Source organism: Triticum aestivum, chromosome 3D (assembly GCF_018294505.1).
Source record: "Triticum aestivum cultivar Chinese Spring chromosome 3D, IWGSC CS RefSeq v2.1, whole genome shotgun sequence".
NCBI classification, from domain to species: domain Eukaryota; kingdom Viridiplantae; phylum Streptophyta; class Magnoliopsida; order Poales; family Poaceae; genus Triticum; species Triticum aestivum.
In genome coordinates, this window is record NC_057802.1 from 73837426 (window position 1) to 73854383 (window position 16958).

Below are 16958 nucleotides of genomic sequence, written 5' to 3' on the forward strand. Positions count from 1 at the left end.
ATGGGCCCTAGGGGGATGGCGCTCAGCCCACTTAGGGGCTGGTTCCCTTCCACATACAGCCCATAGGGCCCTCCGGGGCAGGTGGCCCTCCCGGTGGACCCCCGGAACCCCTTCGGTGGTCCCGGTACAATACCGGCAAACCCCCGAATACTTCCGGTGACCGTATGATGATTCCCATATATAAATCTTCACCTCCGGACCATTCCAGAACTCCTCGTGACATCCGGGATCTCATCTGGGACTCCGAACAACATTCGGTAACCACGTACAAACTTTCCCTATAACCCTAGCGTCATCGAACCTTAAGTGTGTAGACCCTACGGGTTCGGGAGGCATGTAGACATGACCGAGACATCTCTCCGGTCAATAACCAACAGCGGGATCTGGATACCCTTGTTGGCTCCCACATGTTCCATGATGATCTTATCGGATGAACCACAATGTCGAGGATTCAATCAATCCCGTATACAATTCCCTTTGTCTACCGGCGTGATACTTGCCCGAGATTCGATCGCCGGTATCCCTATACCTTGTTCAATCTCATTACCGACAAGTCTCTTTTACTCGATCCGTAACACATCATCCCGTGATCAACTCCTTGGTCACATTGAGCTCATTATGATGATGTCCTACCGAGTGGGCCCAGAGATACCTCTCTGTCACACGGAGCGACAAATCCCAGTCTCGATTCGTGCCAACCCAACAGACACTTTCGGAGATACCCGTAGTGCACCTTTATAGCCACCCAGTTACGTTGTGATGTTTGGCACACCCAAAGTATTCCTACGGTATCCGGGAGTTGCACAATCTCATGGTCTAAGGAAATGATACTTGACATTAGAAAAGCTTTAGCAGACGAACTACACGATCTTGTGCTATGCTTAGGATTGTGTCTTGTCCATCACATCATTCTCCTAATGACGTGATCCTATTATCAACAACATCCAATGTCCATGGTCTGGAAACCGTAACCATCTATTGATTAATGAGCTAGTCAACTAGAGGCTCACTAGGGACAGGTTGCGGTCTATGTATTCACACATGTATTACGATTTCCGGATAACACAATTATAGCATGAGCAATAGACAATTATCATGAACAAGAAATATAATAATAACCATTTTATTATTGCCTCTAGTGCATATTTCCAACAGTCTCCCATTTGAACTAGAGTCAATAATCTAGTTACATTGTGATGAATCGAACACTCATAGAGTTCTGGTGTTGATCATGTTTTGCTCGTGGAAGAGGTTTAGTCAATGGATCTGCGACATTCAGGTCCGTATGCACTTTACAAATATCTATGTATCCATCTTGAACATTTTTCATGAATGGAGTTGAAGCGACGCTTGATATGCCTGGTCTTCTTGTGAAACCTGGGCTCCTTGGCAAGGGCAATAGCTCCAGTGTTGTCACAGAAGAGATTCATCGGGCCCGACGCATTTGGAATAACTCCTAGGTCGGTAATGAACTCCTTGATCCAGATTGCTTAATGTGCTGCCTCCGAGGCTGCCATGTACTCCGCTTCACATGTAGATCCCGCCACGACGCTTTGCTTGCAACTGCACCAGCTGACTGCCCCACCATTCAAAATATACACGTATCCGGTTTGTGACTTGGAGTCATCCAGATCTGTGTCGAAGCTAGCATCGACGCAACCCTTTACGACGAGCTCTTCGTCACCTCCATAAACGAGAAACATATCCTTAGTCCTTTTCAGGCACTTCAGGATGTTCTTGACCGCTGTCCAGTGTTCCATGCCGGGATTACTTTGGTACCTTCCTACCAAACTTACGGCGAGGTTCACATCAGGTTTGGTACACAGCATGGCATACATAATAGACCCTATGGCCGAGGCATAGGGGATGATACTCATCTTTTCTCTATCTTCTGCCGTGGTCGGGCATTGAGCCGTGCTCAATCTCACAGCTTGCAATACAGGCAAGAACCCCTTCTTGGACTGATCCATATTGAACATCTTCAATATCTTGTCAAGGTACGTGCTTTGTGAAAGACCATTGAGGCGTCTCGATCTATCTCTATAGATCTTGATGCCTAATATGTAAGCAGCTTCTCCAAGGTCCTTCATTGAAAAACACTTATTCAAGTAGGCCTTTATGCTTTCCAAGAATTCTATATCATTTCCCATCAATAGTATGTCATCCACATATAATATGAGAAATGCTACAGAGCTCCCACTCACTTTCTTGTAAACACAGGCTTCTCCATAAATCTGCGTAAACCCAAACGCTTTGATCATCTCATCAAAGCGAATGTTCCAACTCCGAGATGCTTGCACCAGCCCATAGATTGAGTGTTGGAGCTTGCATACCTTGTCAGCATTCTTAGGATCGACAAAACCTTCCGGCTGCATCATATACAATTCTTCCTTAAGGAAACTATTAAGGAATGCCGTTTTGATGTCCATTTGCCATATCTCATAATCATAGAATGCGGCAATTGCTAACATGATTCGGACGGACTTCAGCTTCGCTACGGGTGAGAAGGTCTCATCGTAGTCAACCCCTTGAACTTGTCGATAACCCTTAGCGACAAGCCGAGCTTTATAGATGGTCACATTGCCATCCGCGTCCGTCTTCTTAAAGATCCATTTATTTTCTATGGCTCGCTGATCATCGGGCAAGTCTGTCAAAGTTCATACTTTGTTTTCATACATGGATCCTATCTCGGATTTCATGGCTTCAAGCCATTTGTTGGAATCTGGGCCCGCCATCGCTTCTTCATAGTTCGAAGGTTCACCGTTGTCTAACAACATTATTTCTAGGACAGGGTTGCCATACCACTCTGGTGCGGAACGTGTCCCTGTGGACCTACGAAGTTCAGTGGTAACTTGATCATGATCGTCATCATTAACTTCCTCTCTAGTTGGTGCAGGCACCACAGAAACATTTTCATGCGCTGCGCTACTTTCCGGTTCAAGAGGCAGTACTTCATCAAGTTCTACTTTCCACCCACTTAGTTCTTTCGAGAGAAACTCTTTCTCTAGAAAGGATCCATTCTTGGCAACAAAGATCTTGCCTTCGGATCTGAGGTAGAAGGTATACCCAATAGTTTCCTTAGGGTATCCAATGAAGACGCATTTTTCCGACTTGGGTTCGAGCCTTTCAGGTTGAAGTTTCTTGACATAAGCATCGCATCCCCAAACTTTCAGAAACAACGGCTTAGGTTTCTTCCCAAACCATAATTCATACGGTGTCGTCTCAACGGATTTCGACGGAGCCCTATTTAAAGTGAAAGCGGCAGTCTCTAAAGCATAACCCCAAAATGATAGTGGTAGATCGGTAAGAGACATCATAGATCGCACCATATCTAAATGAGTGCGATTACGATGTTCGGACACACCATTACGCCGAGGTGTTCCAGGAGGCGTGAGTTGTGAAACAATTCCACATTTCCTTAAGTGCGTGCCAAATTCGTTCAAATATTCTCCCCCACGATCTGATCGTAAGAACTTTATTTTCCTGTCACGTTGATTCTCAACCTCACTCTGAAATTCCTTGAACTTTTCAAAGGTCTCAGACTTGTGTTTCATTAAGTAGACATACCCATATCTACTTAAGTCATCGATGAGGGTGAGAACATAACGGTAGCCACCGCGAGCCTCAACACTCATTGGACCACACACATCAGTATGTATGATTTCCAATAAGTTGGTTGCTCGCTCCATTGTTCAGGAGAACGGAGTCTTGGTCATTTTTCCCATGAGGCATGGTTCGCATGTGTCAAATGATTCATAATCAAGAGACTCCAAAAGTCCATCTGCATGGAGTTCTTCATGCGTTTGACACAAATGTGACCAAGGCGGCAGTGCCACAAGTATGTGGGACTATCATTATCAACCTTACATCTTTTGGCATTCACACTATGAATATGTGTAACATCACGTTCGAGATTAAACAAAAATAAACCATTGACCAGCGGGGCATGACCATAAAACATATTTCTCATATAAATGGAACAACCATTATTCTCGGATTTAAATGAGTAGCCATCTCGCATTAAACGAGATCCAGATACAATGTTCATGCTCAAAGCTGGTACTCCCTCCGTCCTTTAAAGAGTGTACTTCCAACTTTCTTGGAGGGTCAAACTATCTCAAAGTTTGACAGAGTTTGTGCAAAAATATATCAATGTTTGTGAAATCAAATAAGTATATGATGAAAGTATATTTTATCACGAATCTAATGCTACTAATTCGATGGCATAAATTTTGATGTATTATTATATAAACACGGTCAAATATAAAAAAAGTTTGACTTTTCAAGAAAGTTGGAAGTACACTCTTTAAAGGAGGGAGTACTAAATAACAATTATTGAGGTTCAAAACTAATCCCGTAGGCAGATGTAGAGGTAGCGTGCCGACGACGATCACATCGACCTTGGAACCATTCCCGACGCACATCGTCACCTCGTCCTTTGCCAGTCTCCGCTTATTCCGCAGCTCCTGTTTTGAGTTACAAATATGAGCAACTGCACCGGTATCAAATACCCAGGAGCTACTACGAGTGCTGGTAAGGTACACATCAATAACATGTATATCACATATACCTTTGGTATTGCCGGCCTTCTTATCCGCTAAGTACTTGGGGCAGTTCCGCTTCCAGTGAAAGTTTCCCTTGCAATAAAAGCACTCAGTCTCAGGCTTGGGTCCATTCTTTGGCTTCTTCCCGGCAGCTTGCTTACCGGGCGCGGCAACTCCCTTGCCGTCCTTCTTGAAGTTCTTTTTACCCTTGCCTTTCTTGAACTTAGTGGTCTTATTCACCATCAACACTTGATATTCCTTTTTGATCTCCACCTCCGCTGATTTCAGCATTGAATATACCTCAGGAATGGTTTTTTCCATCCCCTGCATATTGAAGTTCATCACAAAGCTCTTGTAGCTAGGTGGAAGCGACTGAAGGATTCTGTCAACGACCGCGTTGATAACCCACAACTATAGGGGATCAATTGTAGCCTCTTCAGATAAGTAAGAGTGTCGAACCCAATGAGGAGCTAAAGGTAGAACAAATATTCCCTCAAGTTCTATCGACCACCGATACAAATCTACGCACGATTAACGTTCTCTTTACCTAGAACAAGTATGAAACTAGAGGTACTTTGTAGGTGTTTTTGGATAGGTTTTCAAGATAATAAAGAGCACGTAAATAAGAAGTAGGGGCTGTTTAGGTAAATAAGCAATAAAGTTAGTATAGCGAGTGTGGAATAGTGGTGGTAGGAGTTGCGAAATTGTCCCTAAGCAATTGACTACTTTACTAGACCGATAGCAAGTTTTATGTGGGAGAGGCCACTGCTAGCATGTCATCCCTGACTTGGAATTCTGTGCACTTATGATTGGAACTATTAGCAAGCATCCGCAACTACTAACATTCATTATGGTAAAACCCAACCATAGCATTAAGATATATTGGTCCCCCTTCAATCCCGTATGCATCAATTTCTATGCTAGGTTGAAGCTTCTGTCACTCTTAACCTCCAATACATAGTCCTATCAACATACAACTAACCCTATGGTGTGATCCACGCGCGCGCTCATATGATGGGCACCAAAGGACAGCAACATAACCACAAGCAAATTAAATCAATCTTAGCAATTCATCAATCACCGATAGGACAACGAAAATCTACCCAGACATCATAAGATGGCAATACATCATTGGATAATAATATGAAGCATAAACCACCATGTTCAAGTAGAGGGTACAGCGGGTTGCGGGAGAGTGGACCGCTGTATATAGATGGGGGAAGGTGATGGAGATGTTGGTGAAGATGACGGAGGTGTTGGTGAAGATTGCAGTGACGATGATGGCCCCCGGTGGCACTCCGGCGCCACCGGAAGCGAGGGGGAGAGAGCCCCCCTCCTTCTTCTTCTTCCTTGACCTTCTCCCTAGATGGGAGAAGGGTTTCCCCTCTGGTGCATGGTCTCCATGGCGTGGGAGGGGCGAGAGCCCCTCCGAGATTGGATCTGTCTCTCTCTGTTTCTGCGTTCTGTGATCTGGCCTTTCACCATTTCTTTTATAACCGGAGATCCGTAACTCCGATTGGGCTGAATTTTGGACACGATCTCTATCCGGAAATTGGCTTTGTTGCGGCGAAATAAGGGCTCGAACCGCCTTCCGGGGTGGCCACGAGGGTACAGGTCACGCCTGACCCCCTGGGGCGCGCCCCCTGCCTCATGGCCCCCTCGGGCATCATATCGCGTTGATTCTTCTTCCCAAAAATCACATATATTCCAAAAAAATCTCTGTTAGTTTTTATCCCGTTTGGAATCTGTTTGATATGGATTTTCTGCGAAACAAAAAACATGCAACAAACAGGAACTGGCACTGGGCACTGGATCAATATGTTAGTCCCAAAAATAGTATAAAAAGTTGCCAAAAGTATATGAAAGTTGTATAATATTGGCATGGAACAATCAAAAATTATAGATACGACGGAGACGTATCAGCATCCCCAAGCTTAATTCCTGCTCGTCCTCGAGTAGGTAAATGATAAAAAAGATAATTTTTTATGTGGAATGCTACCTAGCATAATCTTGATCACATAATCTAATCATGGCATGAATATTAAGACATGAATGATTCAAAGCAATAGTCTATCTTTTGACATTAAGACAATAATACTTCAAGCATACCAACCAAGCAATTATGTCTTATCGATATAACATAGCCAAAGAAAGCTGATCCCTACAAAATCATATAGTCTGGCTATGCTCCATCTTCACCACATAAAGCGTTCAAATCATGCACAACCCCGATGACAAGCCGAGCAATTGGTTCATACTTTTTAACGCGCTTCAGTCTTTTCAACCCTCACGCAATACATGAGCGCAAGCCATGGACATAGCACTATAGGTGGAATAGCATATGATGATGGAGGTTGTGTGGAGAAGACAAAAAAGGAAAAAGTCTCACATTGACGCGGCTAATCAACGGGCTATGGAGATGCCCATCAATTGATGTCAATGTGAGGAGTAGGGATTGCCATGCAACGGATGCACTAAGAGCTATAAGTGTATGAAAGCTCAAACTGGAAACTAAGTGGGTGTGCATCCAACTTGCTTGCTCATGAAGACCTCGGGCATTTGAGGAAGCCCATCATCGGAATATACAAGCCAAGTTCTATAATGAAAATTCCCACTAGTATATGAAAGTGATAACTCAATGAGACTCTCTATATGAAGAACATGGTGCTACTCTGAAGCACAAATGTGGTAAAAGGATAGTAACATTGCCCCTTGTCTCTTTTTCTCTCATTTTTTTGTTGTTTTTTTCCTTTTTTCTCTTTTTTTGTTTTGGCGGGCTTCTTTGGCCTCTCTTTTTTATTTGGGCTTCTTTGGCCTCTTTTATTTATTTATTTATTTAAAGTCCGGAGTCTCATCCCGACTTGTGGGGGAATCATAGTCTCCATCATCCTTTCCTCACTGGGGCAATGCTCTAATAATGATGATCACCACACGTTTATTTACTTACAACTCGATACTAGAACAAAGATATGACTCTATATGAATGCCTCCGGCGGTGTACCGCGATGTGCAATGATCTAGCGTAGCAATGACATCAAAAAAGGACAAGCCATGAAAACATCATGCTAGCTATCTTACGATCATGCAAAGCAATATGACAATAAATGCTCAAGTCATGTATATGATGATGATGGAAGTTGCATGTCAATATATCTCGGAATGGCTATGGAAATGCCATGATAGGTAGGTATGGTGGCTGATTTGAGGAAGATATAATGAGGCTTATGTGTGATAGAGCGTATCGTATCACAGGGTTTGGATGCACCGGCGAAGTTTGCACCAACTCTCGAGGTGAGAAAGGGCAATGCACGGTACCGAAGAGGCTAGCAATGATGGAAGGGTGAGAGTGCGTATAATCCATGGACTCACATTAGTCATAAAGAACTCATATACTTATTGCGAAAGTTTATTAGCCCTCGAAGCAAAGTACTACTACGCATGCCCCTAGGGGGATAGATTGGTAGGAAAAGACCATTGCTCGTCCCCGACCGCCACTCATAAGGAAAGCAATCAAAGAACACCTCATGCTCCAACTTTGTTACATAACAGTTCACCATACGTGCATGCTACGGGACTTGCAAACCTCAACACAAGTATTTCTCAATTTCACAATTACTCAACTAGCACGACTCTAATATCACCACCATTATATCGCAAAACTATTGCAAGGAATCAAACATATCATATTCAGTGATCTACAAGTTTTATGTAGGATTTTATGACTAACCATGTGAATGACCAATTCCTGCCATCTCTCTAAATAGATATAAGTGAAGCAAGAGAGTTTAATTCTTTCTACAAAATATATGCCCACACTCTAACAAATATAAGTGAAGCAAAAGAGCATTCTACAAATGGCGGTTTTCTATGTGGAGAGAAACAGGCAATCCAAACTTCAAATGATATAAGTGAAGCACATGAAGCATTCTATAAAGCCATACTCAAAAGATATAAGTGAAGTGCAAAGAGCATTCTATAAATCAACCAAGTACTATCTCATACCAGCATGGTGCATAACAGAAAAGTGAAAACTAAATGTAAAAGACGCTCCAAGATTTGCACATATCACATGAACGAAACGAATCCGAAAACATACTGATATTTGTTGAAGAAAGAGGGGATGCCTTCCGGGGCATCCCCAAGCTTAGACGCTTGAGTCTCCTTGAATATTTACTTGGGGTACCTTGGGCATCCCCAAGCTTGAGCTCTTGCCTCTCTTCCTTCTTCTCACATCGAGACCTCCTCGATCCTCGAACACTTCATCCACACAAAACTTCAACAGAAAACTCGGTAAGATCTGTTAGTATAATAAAGCAAATCACTACTCTAAGTACTGTTGCAAACCAATTCATAATTTTTTTTGCATTATAGCTGCTATAATATAAGTTTTGCATGGCTTAATCCACTGATAGAAATTGATAGTTTCATCAAAACAAGCAAAATATGCATCAAAAACAGAATCTATCTAAAACAGAACAATCTGTAATAATCTGAACATTCACCATACTTGTGATACTTGAAAAATTCTGCCCAAATTAGGAAAAAATAAACAATTTGTATAAAAATACAGCGCAAAAAGTATCAGAACCGTTTGACGTTCCAGTAAAAATTGTAAAATCGCGCACTACAGACAAAGTTTCTGTCAGACCAACAAGCATTGTAAACATCCTAAAGGCAAACCTTGGGACATTATTTTTATAATACAATGGAATTGTACAAGGGGATAATTATTTTTGTTGAAAAGTTTCTGTAATCAAGATTCACAAAGTTTCCGTGAGCTTGAACAAAGTTCAAGGGTAGCTCCCACTTTAACAATGCTCGTCTTTCTCACTTTCACTTTCCTTTTCTTGAAAAAGTTTTAGGTTCCCCTCTTTATTTTTTTGTTTTTAAACTATATAAAAGCACACAACAGAAATAAATGACTCTCTAAAACTTCCGGGTTGTCTCCCTGGCAGCGCTTTCTTTAAAGCCATTAAGCTAGGCATATAGTGCTCAAGTAGTGAATCCACCCGGATCCCAAGGTATATCAAAGCCAATTTTAATTAGCAATGATTTGGCATTTAGTAGTGAGCACAAAGCAACATATATCAAGAAAGGACGAAGTCTAACTCTCTTCCTATGCATCATCATGTCATAAAAGAACAATTCATGCACACATAGTAAAGGCCAATGCATAGTATAAACAGTTTCTTGCAATTTTTTCGTGTTGGAAACATAAAGAGGCGGAAATGTAGTTCCTCTCTCATAATAATTGCAAGTAGGAGCAGCAAGCACATGCATATTATATCTATCAAAATCATCATGTGCAACGATAAAATGCAACCCATCAATATAATCCTTAATAAAGGCAAACTTCTCCGATATAGTGTAGTCGGGAGAATTCAAAAAGATAATAGGACTATCATGCGTGGGTGCAATTGCAACTATTTCATGTTTAACATAAGGGACTATAGCAAGTTCATCTCCATAAGCATAATTCATATTGGCATCTTGGCCACAAGCATAGCAAGCATCATCAAAAAGGGATATTTCAAAAGAATCAACGGGATCATAACAGTCATCATAGCAATCATCCTTCGGTAAGCACGAAGGGAAATTAAACAATGTATGAGTTGGAGGGTTACTCTCATTAGAAGATGGGCACGGGTGATCAATCCGCTCTTCCTCCTTTTGTTCTTCGCTCTCCTTCTCATCTTTTTCATCTAATGAGCTCATAGTTTTAGTAATTTCTTCTTCCATAGTTTCCTACAAAATATTAGTCTCTTCTTGGACAGCGGAGACTTTCTCAATAAATGCATCAATATAGGAATTGTATTCATAATTCTCATAGCAATATTTCAATATAGCAAAATTTTCAGGCCTATAAACATCATCATCAAAAGCTTCATACTTTTCAAACAAAGATTCAATTTCATAAGCACCCTTAAAAGCAACAAATTCTTCAATTTGTTCAACATCATAGTAATCATATATATACCATTAGCATAAGAAGCTAAGGTTTCATTATCATTAAATTTGCATGAAAAGGGAAGGTGTGGAGCTTTCATCCTAGAGCAACAAGTATAATCATATCTCAAGCATAGTTGCCTAGCATACCATTTCAACATATGAATTTGATCCCATAATAGTTTCCCATTTTGAGTCAAGCGATAATCCCTAAAGTACTCACGTTGGTCCAACGTCTCTCCCATTACATAATTGAATGAGGTTTTCTCAGGATTATCAAAGTAGTACATAATGTTTTTCACATAATCATCATCGAGGGTTTTAGGAGGTTCCCCATCTCCATGAGTAGCAAGTTAACCTAATTTTTTTGGTATTTCGTGTTCCATATCCATAACTAAAGATAGAGAACAACTAAGAACAGCAAATAAAAATTACTTAGTGATAAAGCAAACAAGCACACACGAGAATATTCACCCCACGCTATTGCTCCCCGGCAACGGCGCCAGAAAAAGTTCTTGATAACCCACAAGTATAGGGGATCAATTGTAGCCTCTTTCGATAAGTAAGAGTGTCGAACCCAACGAGGAGCTAAAGGTAGAACAAATATTCCCTCAAGTTCTATCGACCACCGATACAACTCTACGCACGCTTAACGTTCGCTTTACCTAGAACAAGTATGAAACTAGAGGTACTTTGTAGGTGTTTTTGGATAGGTTTGCAAGATAATAAAGAGCACGTAAATAAAAAGTAGGGGCTGTTTAGGTAAAGAAGCAATAAAGTTAGTATAGCGAGTGTGGAATAGTGGTGGTAGGAGTTGCGAAATTGTCCCTAAGCAATTGACTACTTTACTAGACCGATAGCAAGTTTTATGTGGGAGAGGCCATTGCTAGCATGTCATCCCTGACTTGGAATTCTATGCACTTACGATTGGAACTATTAGCAAGCATCCGCAACTACTAACGTTCATTATGGTAAAACCCAACCATAGCATTAAGATATATTGGTCCCCCTTCAATCCCGTATGCATCAATTTCTATGCTAGGTTGAAGCTTCTGTCACTCTTGCCCTCCACTACATAGTCCTATCAACATACAACTAACCCTATGGTGTGATCCACGCGCGCGCTCATATGATGGGCACCAAAGGACAGCAACATAACCACAAGCAAATTAAATCAATCTTAGCAATTCATCAATCACCGATAGGACAACGAAAATCTACGCAGACATCATAAGATGGCAATACATCATTGGATAATAATATGAAGCATAAACCACCATGTTCAAGTAGAGGGTACAGTGGGTTGCGAGAGAGTGGACCGCTGTATATAGATGGGGGAAGGTGATGGAGATGTTGGTGAAGATGACGGAGGTGTTGGTGAAGATTGCAGTGACGATGATGGCCCCCGGTGGCACTCCGGCGCCACCGGAAGCGAGGGGGAGAGAGCCCCCCTCCTTCTTCTTCTTCCTTGACCTTCTCCCTAGATGGGAGAAGGGTTTCCCCTCTGGTGCATGGTCTCCATGGCGTGGGAGGGGCGAGAGCCCCTCCAAGATTGGATCTGTCTCTCTGTCTCTCTCTGTTTCTGCGTTCTATGATCTAGCCTTTCACCGTTTCTTTTATAACCGGAGATCCGTAACTCCGATTGGGCTGAATTTTGGACATGATCTCTATCCGGAAATTAGCTTTCTTGCGGCGAAATAAGGGCTCTAACCGCCTTCCGGGGTGGCCACGAGGGTACAGGGCGCGCCTGACCCCCTGGGGGCGCCCCCTGCCTCATGGCCCCCTCGGGCATCGTATCGCGTTGATTCTTCTTCCCAAAAATCACATATATTCCAAAAAAAATCTCCGCCAGTTTTTATCCCGTTTGGACTCCGTTTGATATGGATTTTCTGCGAAACAAAAAACATGCAACAAACAGGAACTGGCACTGGGCACTGGATCAATATGTTAGTCCCAAAAATAGTATAAAAAGTTGCCAAAAGTATATGAAAGTTGTATAATATTGGCATGGAACAATCAAAAATTATAGATACGACGGAGACCTATCACGCGTCATCCGGGAGATTAACTCCCAGCTGAGACAATCGGTTGTGCAACCCAGACATTTTGAGTATGTGCTCGCTGACAGAACTATTCTCCTCCATCTTACAACTGTAGAACTTGTCGGAGACTTCATATCTCTCGACTCGGGCATGAGCTTGGAAAACCATTTTCAGCTCTTGGAACATCTCATATTCTCCGTGTTGCTCAAAACGCTTTTGGAGCCCCGGTTCTAAGCTGTAAAGCATGTCGCACTGAACCAGGGAGTAATCATCACTACGCGACTGCCAGGCGTTCATAACGTCTTGAGTTGCTGGGAAAACAGGTGCGTCACCTAGCGGTGCTTCAAGGACATATGCTTTCTTGGCAGCTATGAGGATAATCCTCAGGTTACGGACCCAGTCCGTGTAGTTGCTACCATCGTCTTTCAGCTTGGTTTTCTCTAGGAACGCGTTGAAGTTGAGGGCAACATTAGCGTTGGCCATTTGGTCTACAAGACATATTGCAAAGATTTTTAGACTATGTTCATGATAATTAAGTTCATCTAATCAAATTATTTAATGAACTCCCACTCAGATAGACATCCCTCTAGTCATCTAAGTGATACATTGTCGGTGTACAAAAGGAGGGGCTCTCCTTTTGACACCTTTACTTGTGCACGGCAGTCAGAGCCGCGCACCATGGCCGCACGTAGCAGGGTAAAGGAGGGAAGCCGGAGAGAAGCCGAAGCCCGAGACAAACAGACAACGCCCAGGCCGAGAACACGAAGAGCAGAGGGACGAAGCAGGTTCCCCTGGCAAGACCCTTGCCGGGGCAACTCGCCCAACACCAGCGGAGCGCGCCACCCTTGAGCCCACGGTTTCCAACACCATCAACCACGTTGGGCCAGGGCTCGGGAGGCACCTCCATGGTGGCATGCAAATCTTTGTGAAGACAAAGAATACTCAAGATCAGATGAGGATTGGAAGACAACGATACTCGGCAAGATCCTTGCCGAGGAAAGCCACAAGACCCCCGGCAAGATCCTTGCCGGGGACGACTGCGCGCCACGGCAAGGCCCTTGCCGGGCCCCCGGCAAGGCCCTTGCCGAGGACATCAGTGGGACCACTGCCAGGCCCGCACCAGCCAAGTTTCCACTACCATTAGCATGCAGCTACCAGCCCGACCAGCTGGGCAGGCACGTGCGTGGCGACATGCGGCTCCCAGGCCAACTCAGCAAGCGCCTGCGTGGCGGCATGCAGATCTTTGTGAAGTCCCTACCACCGCCCCACCTCAGTTGCCTGCCTGCCTACATGGCGCCGCATGCATCGCTGGCCAGGGCGCGTGTCGAAGCGAGAAGGAGCGGCGACGGACTGGACGGGCCTCGTCCCCGTCCCCGATAAAGCTAAGGGACACCTAAGCGATGCATTAAATGCATCTTGTCCTGTAATACGGGCGATAAGCTCGCAGTACTGTAGGCCTTCCCACGTCCTGTGTGCCACTGTGGCAGCCCCTTTCGACTATAAAAGGAGGCCCGTGGCGTACTGGAGGGGGATTCGGCTCTTTTGAACTACACAGCCACCGTAGCTAGTTCGAAAGCTCATGAACACTCAATACACCCACCAAAGTAGGACTAGGGTTTTACGCATCCTCGCGGCCCGAACCTGGGTAAACGACCCGTGTGCTACCTGTTAAACCTACTCATCTCACGACCCCGCGCCCTGGCAACCGTAGTAGGGATTCTTGTGATCCCATAGGTGTCGCTTCCACCGACATCTTTGGCGCGCCAGGTAGGGGGCGCTGTTGTGAGAATCTGGTCTAGCAGCCAGCCTAGCAGTTCCTCGTGGCCATGGTTTCTATGGAAGAAGACGGCCAAGAAGGTGTCGCCGCCTGCAAGCGCGAAGGGTGCCAGTTCGGCGACAAGAAAGCTAAGTCATGCCGAACATTAGATATTTCCTTTTATACATAAGGTTGTTGTCCTCGGAGACCCTGCCTATGTATGGAAAACCTGCACGCAAAGGTGCCCTCTCGCGATTGGCAACGCCCTTGTTCTATTTCGAGTCCGCTCAACAGCTCAAGCGGCCGCGTCGAGAGCGGCGGGGTAGCCTTCCGCACTTGGCAACGCTCTCGATTCTGACTCGAGTGAAGCTCGACGGTTCAAGCGGCCGCGTTGAGGGCGGTAAGGTGGTTCGCCCGGCAACAAGCACGCCCGGCAGGCAATTGGGGATCCGTCCTCAAGACGTCACCCTGGGTTTACGCGCCGGCAAGCCTACCCAATAAACATAGGGTGGACATACAAAGAAGGGTTGAACAGGAGAATAGTGTGCATCATATTAAAAGTACTACAGAGTTATATTACATCGAATTGTTGCTGCGGTTCTAACTAAAGATAGAAACTGTCTTGGTCATGAACTTGCAGCGGCGATAAGAAACGGGGTGCCTAATCCCGGCGCTGGCCCTCCACCCTTTGAATTCCGTCGATGAGGCTGATGATGGGCTCGATACGCTCCTTGAGCGGCGCGAGGTCAGTACCCTCCGGCAGGCTCTCCAGCGCGGCGACGAAGTCAAGGGTGGGGTTCCAGCACGCCACTGATGACCCACAAGTATAGGAGATCTATTGTAGTCCTTTCGATAAGTAAGATTGTCGAACCCAACGAGGAGCAGAAGGAAATGATAAGCGGTTTTCAGCAAGGTATTCTCTGCAAGCACTGAAATTATAGGTAACAGATAGTTTTGTGATAGGATAATTGGTAACGAGCAACAAGTAACAAAAGTAAATAAAGTGCAGCAAGGTGGCCCAATCCTTTTTGTAGCAAAGGACAAGCCTGGACAAACTCTTATATAGAGAAAAGCGCTCCCGAGGACACATGGGAATTATCGTCAAGCTAGTTTTCATCACGTTCATATGATTCGCGTTCGGTACTTTGATAATTTGATAGTGGGTGGACCCGTGCTTGGGTGCTGTCCTTACTTGGACAAGAATCCCACTTATGATTAACCCCTATTGCAAGCATCCGCAACTACAAAACAAGTATTAAGGTAAACCTAACCATAGCATGAAACATGTGGATCCAAATTAGCCCCTTACGAAGCAACGCATAAACTAGGGTTTAAGCTTCTGTCACTCTAGCAACCCATCATCTACTTATTACTTCCCAATGCCTTCCTCTAGGCCCAAATAATGGTGAAGTGTCATGTAGTCGACGTTCACATAACACCACTAGAGGAGAGACAACATACATCTCATCAAAATATCGAACGAATACCAAATTCACATGACTACTAATAGCAAGACTTCTCCCATGTCCTCGGGAACAAACGTAACTACTCACAAAGCATATTCATGTTCATAATCAGAAGTGTATTAATATGCATATAGGATCTGAACATATGATCTTCCACCAAATAAACCAACTAGCATCAACTACAAGGAGTAATCAACACTACTAGCAACCTACAGGTACCAATCCCAGACTTAGAGACAAGAATTGGATACAAGAGATGAACTAGGGTTTGAGAGGAGATGGTGCTGGTGAAGATGTTGATGGAGATTGCCCTCTCCCGATGAGAGGAGCGTTGGTGATCACGATGGCGATGATTTGCCCCTCCCGGAGCGAAGTGTCCCCGGCAGAACAGCTCTGCCGGAGCCCTAGATTGGTTCCGCCAAGGTTCCGCCTCGTGGCGGCGGAGTCTCGTCCCGAAAGCTTGCTTATGATTTTTCTTCGGACGCAAGACTTCATATAGCAGAAGATGGGCACCGGAGGGCCAACAGGGGGCCCACGAGGCAGGGGCGCGCCCAGGGGGGTAGGGCGCGCCCCCACCCTCGTGGCCAGGGTGTGGGCCCCCTCTGGTATTTGTTCCGCTCAGTATTTTTTATTATTTCCAAAAATAACTTTCGTGGAGTTTTAGGACTTTTGGAGTTGTGCAGAATAGGTCTCTAATATTTGCTCCTTTTCCAGCCCAGAATTCCAGCTGCCGGCATTCTCCCTCCTTATGTAAACCTTGTAAAATAACAGAGAATAGGCATAAGTATTGTGACATAATGTGTAATAACAGCCCATATTGCAATAAATATTGATATAAAAGCATGATGCAAAATGGACGTATCAACTCCCCCAAGCTTAGACCTCGCTTGTCCTCAAGCGGAAGCCGTTAACGATAAATATGTCCACATGTTAGGAGGTAGAGGTGTCGAAAAAATAAAATACAGACATGAGGGCATCGTGATCATTCTCATAACAGCAACATATATGGGTATTGTCATATGATCTCTTATGCTCAAGTAATAATCTATTCACAATACAAAGTATGAATTAGAAACATTATTGAGAACTAACAACTATAATCTCAGTCACTGAGGCAATTGCAATTTATCATAACATCAGAAAGAGTCTATGTCAGAGCTTTCTAGCAAGTCCACATACTCAACTATCATTTAGTCTTTCATAA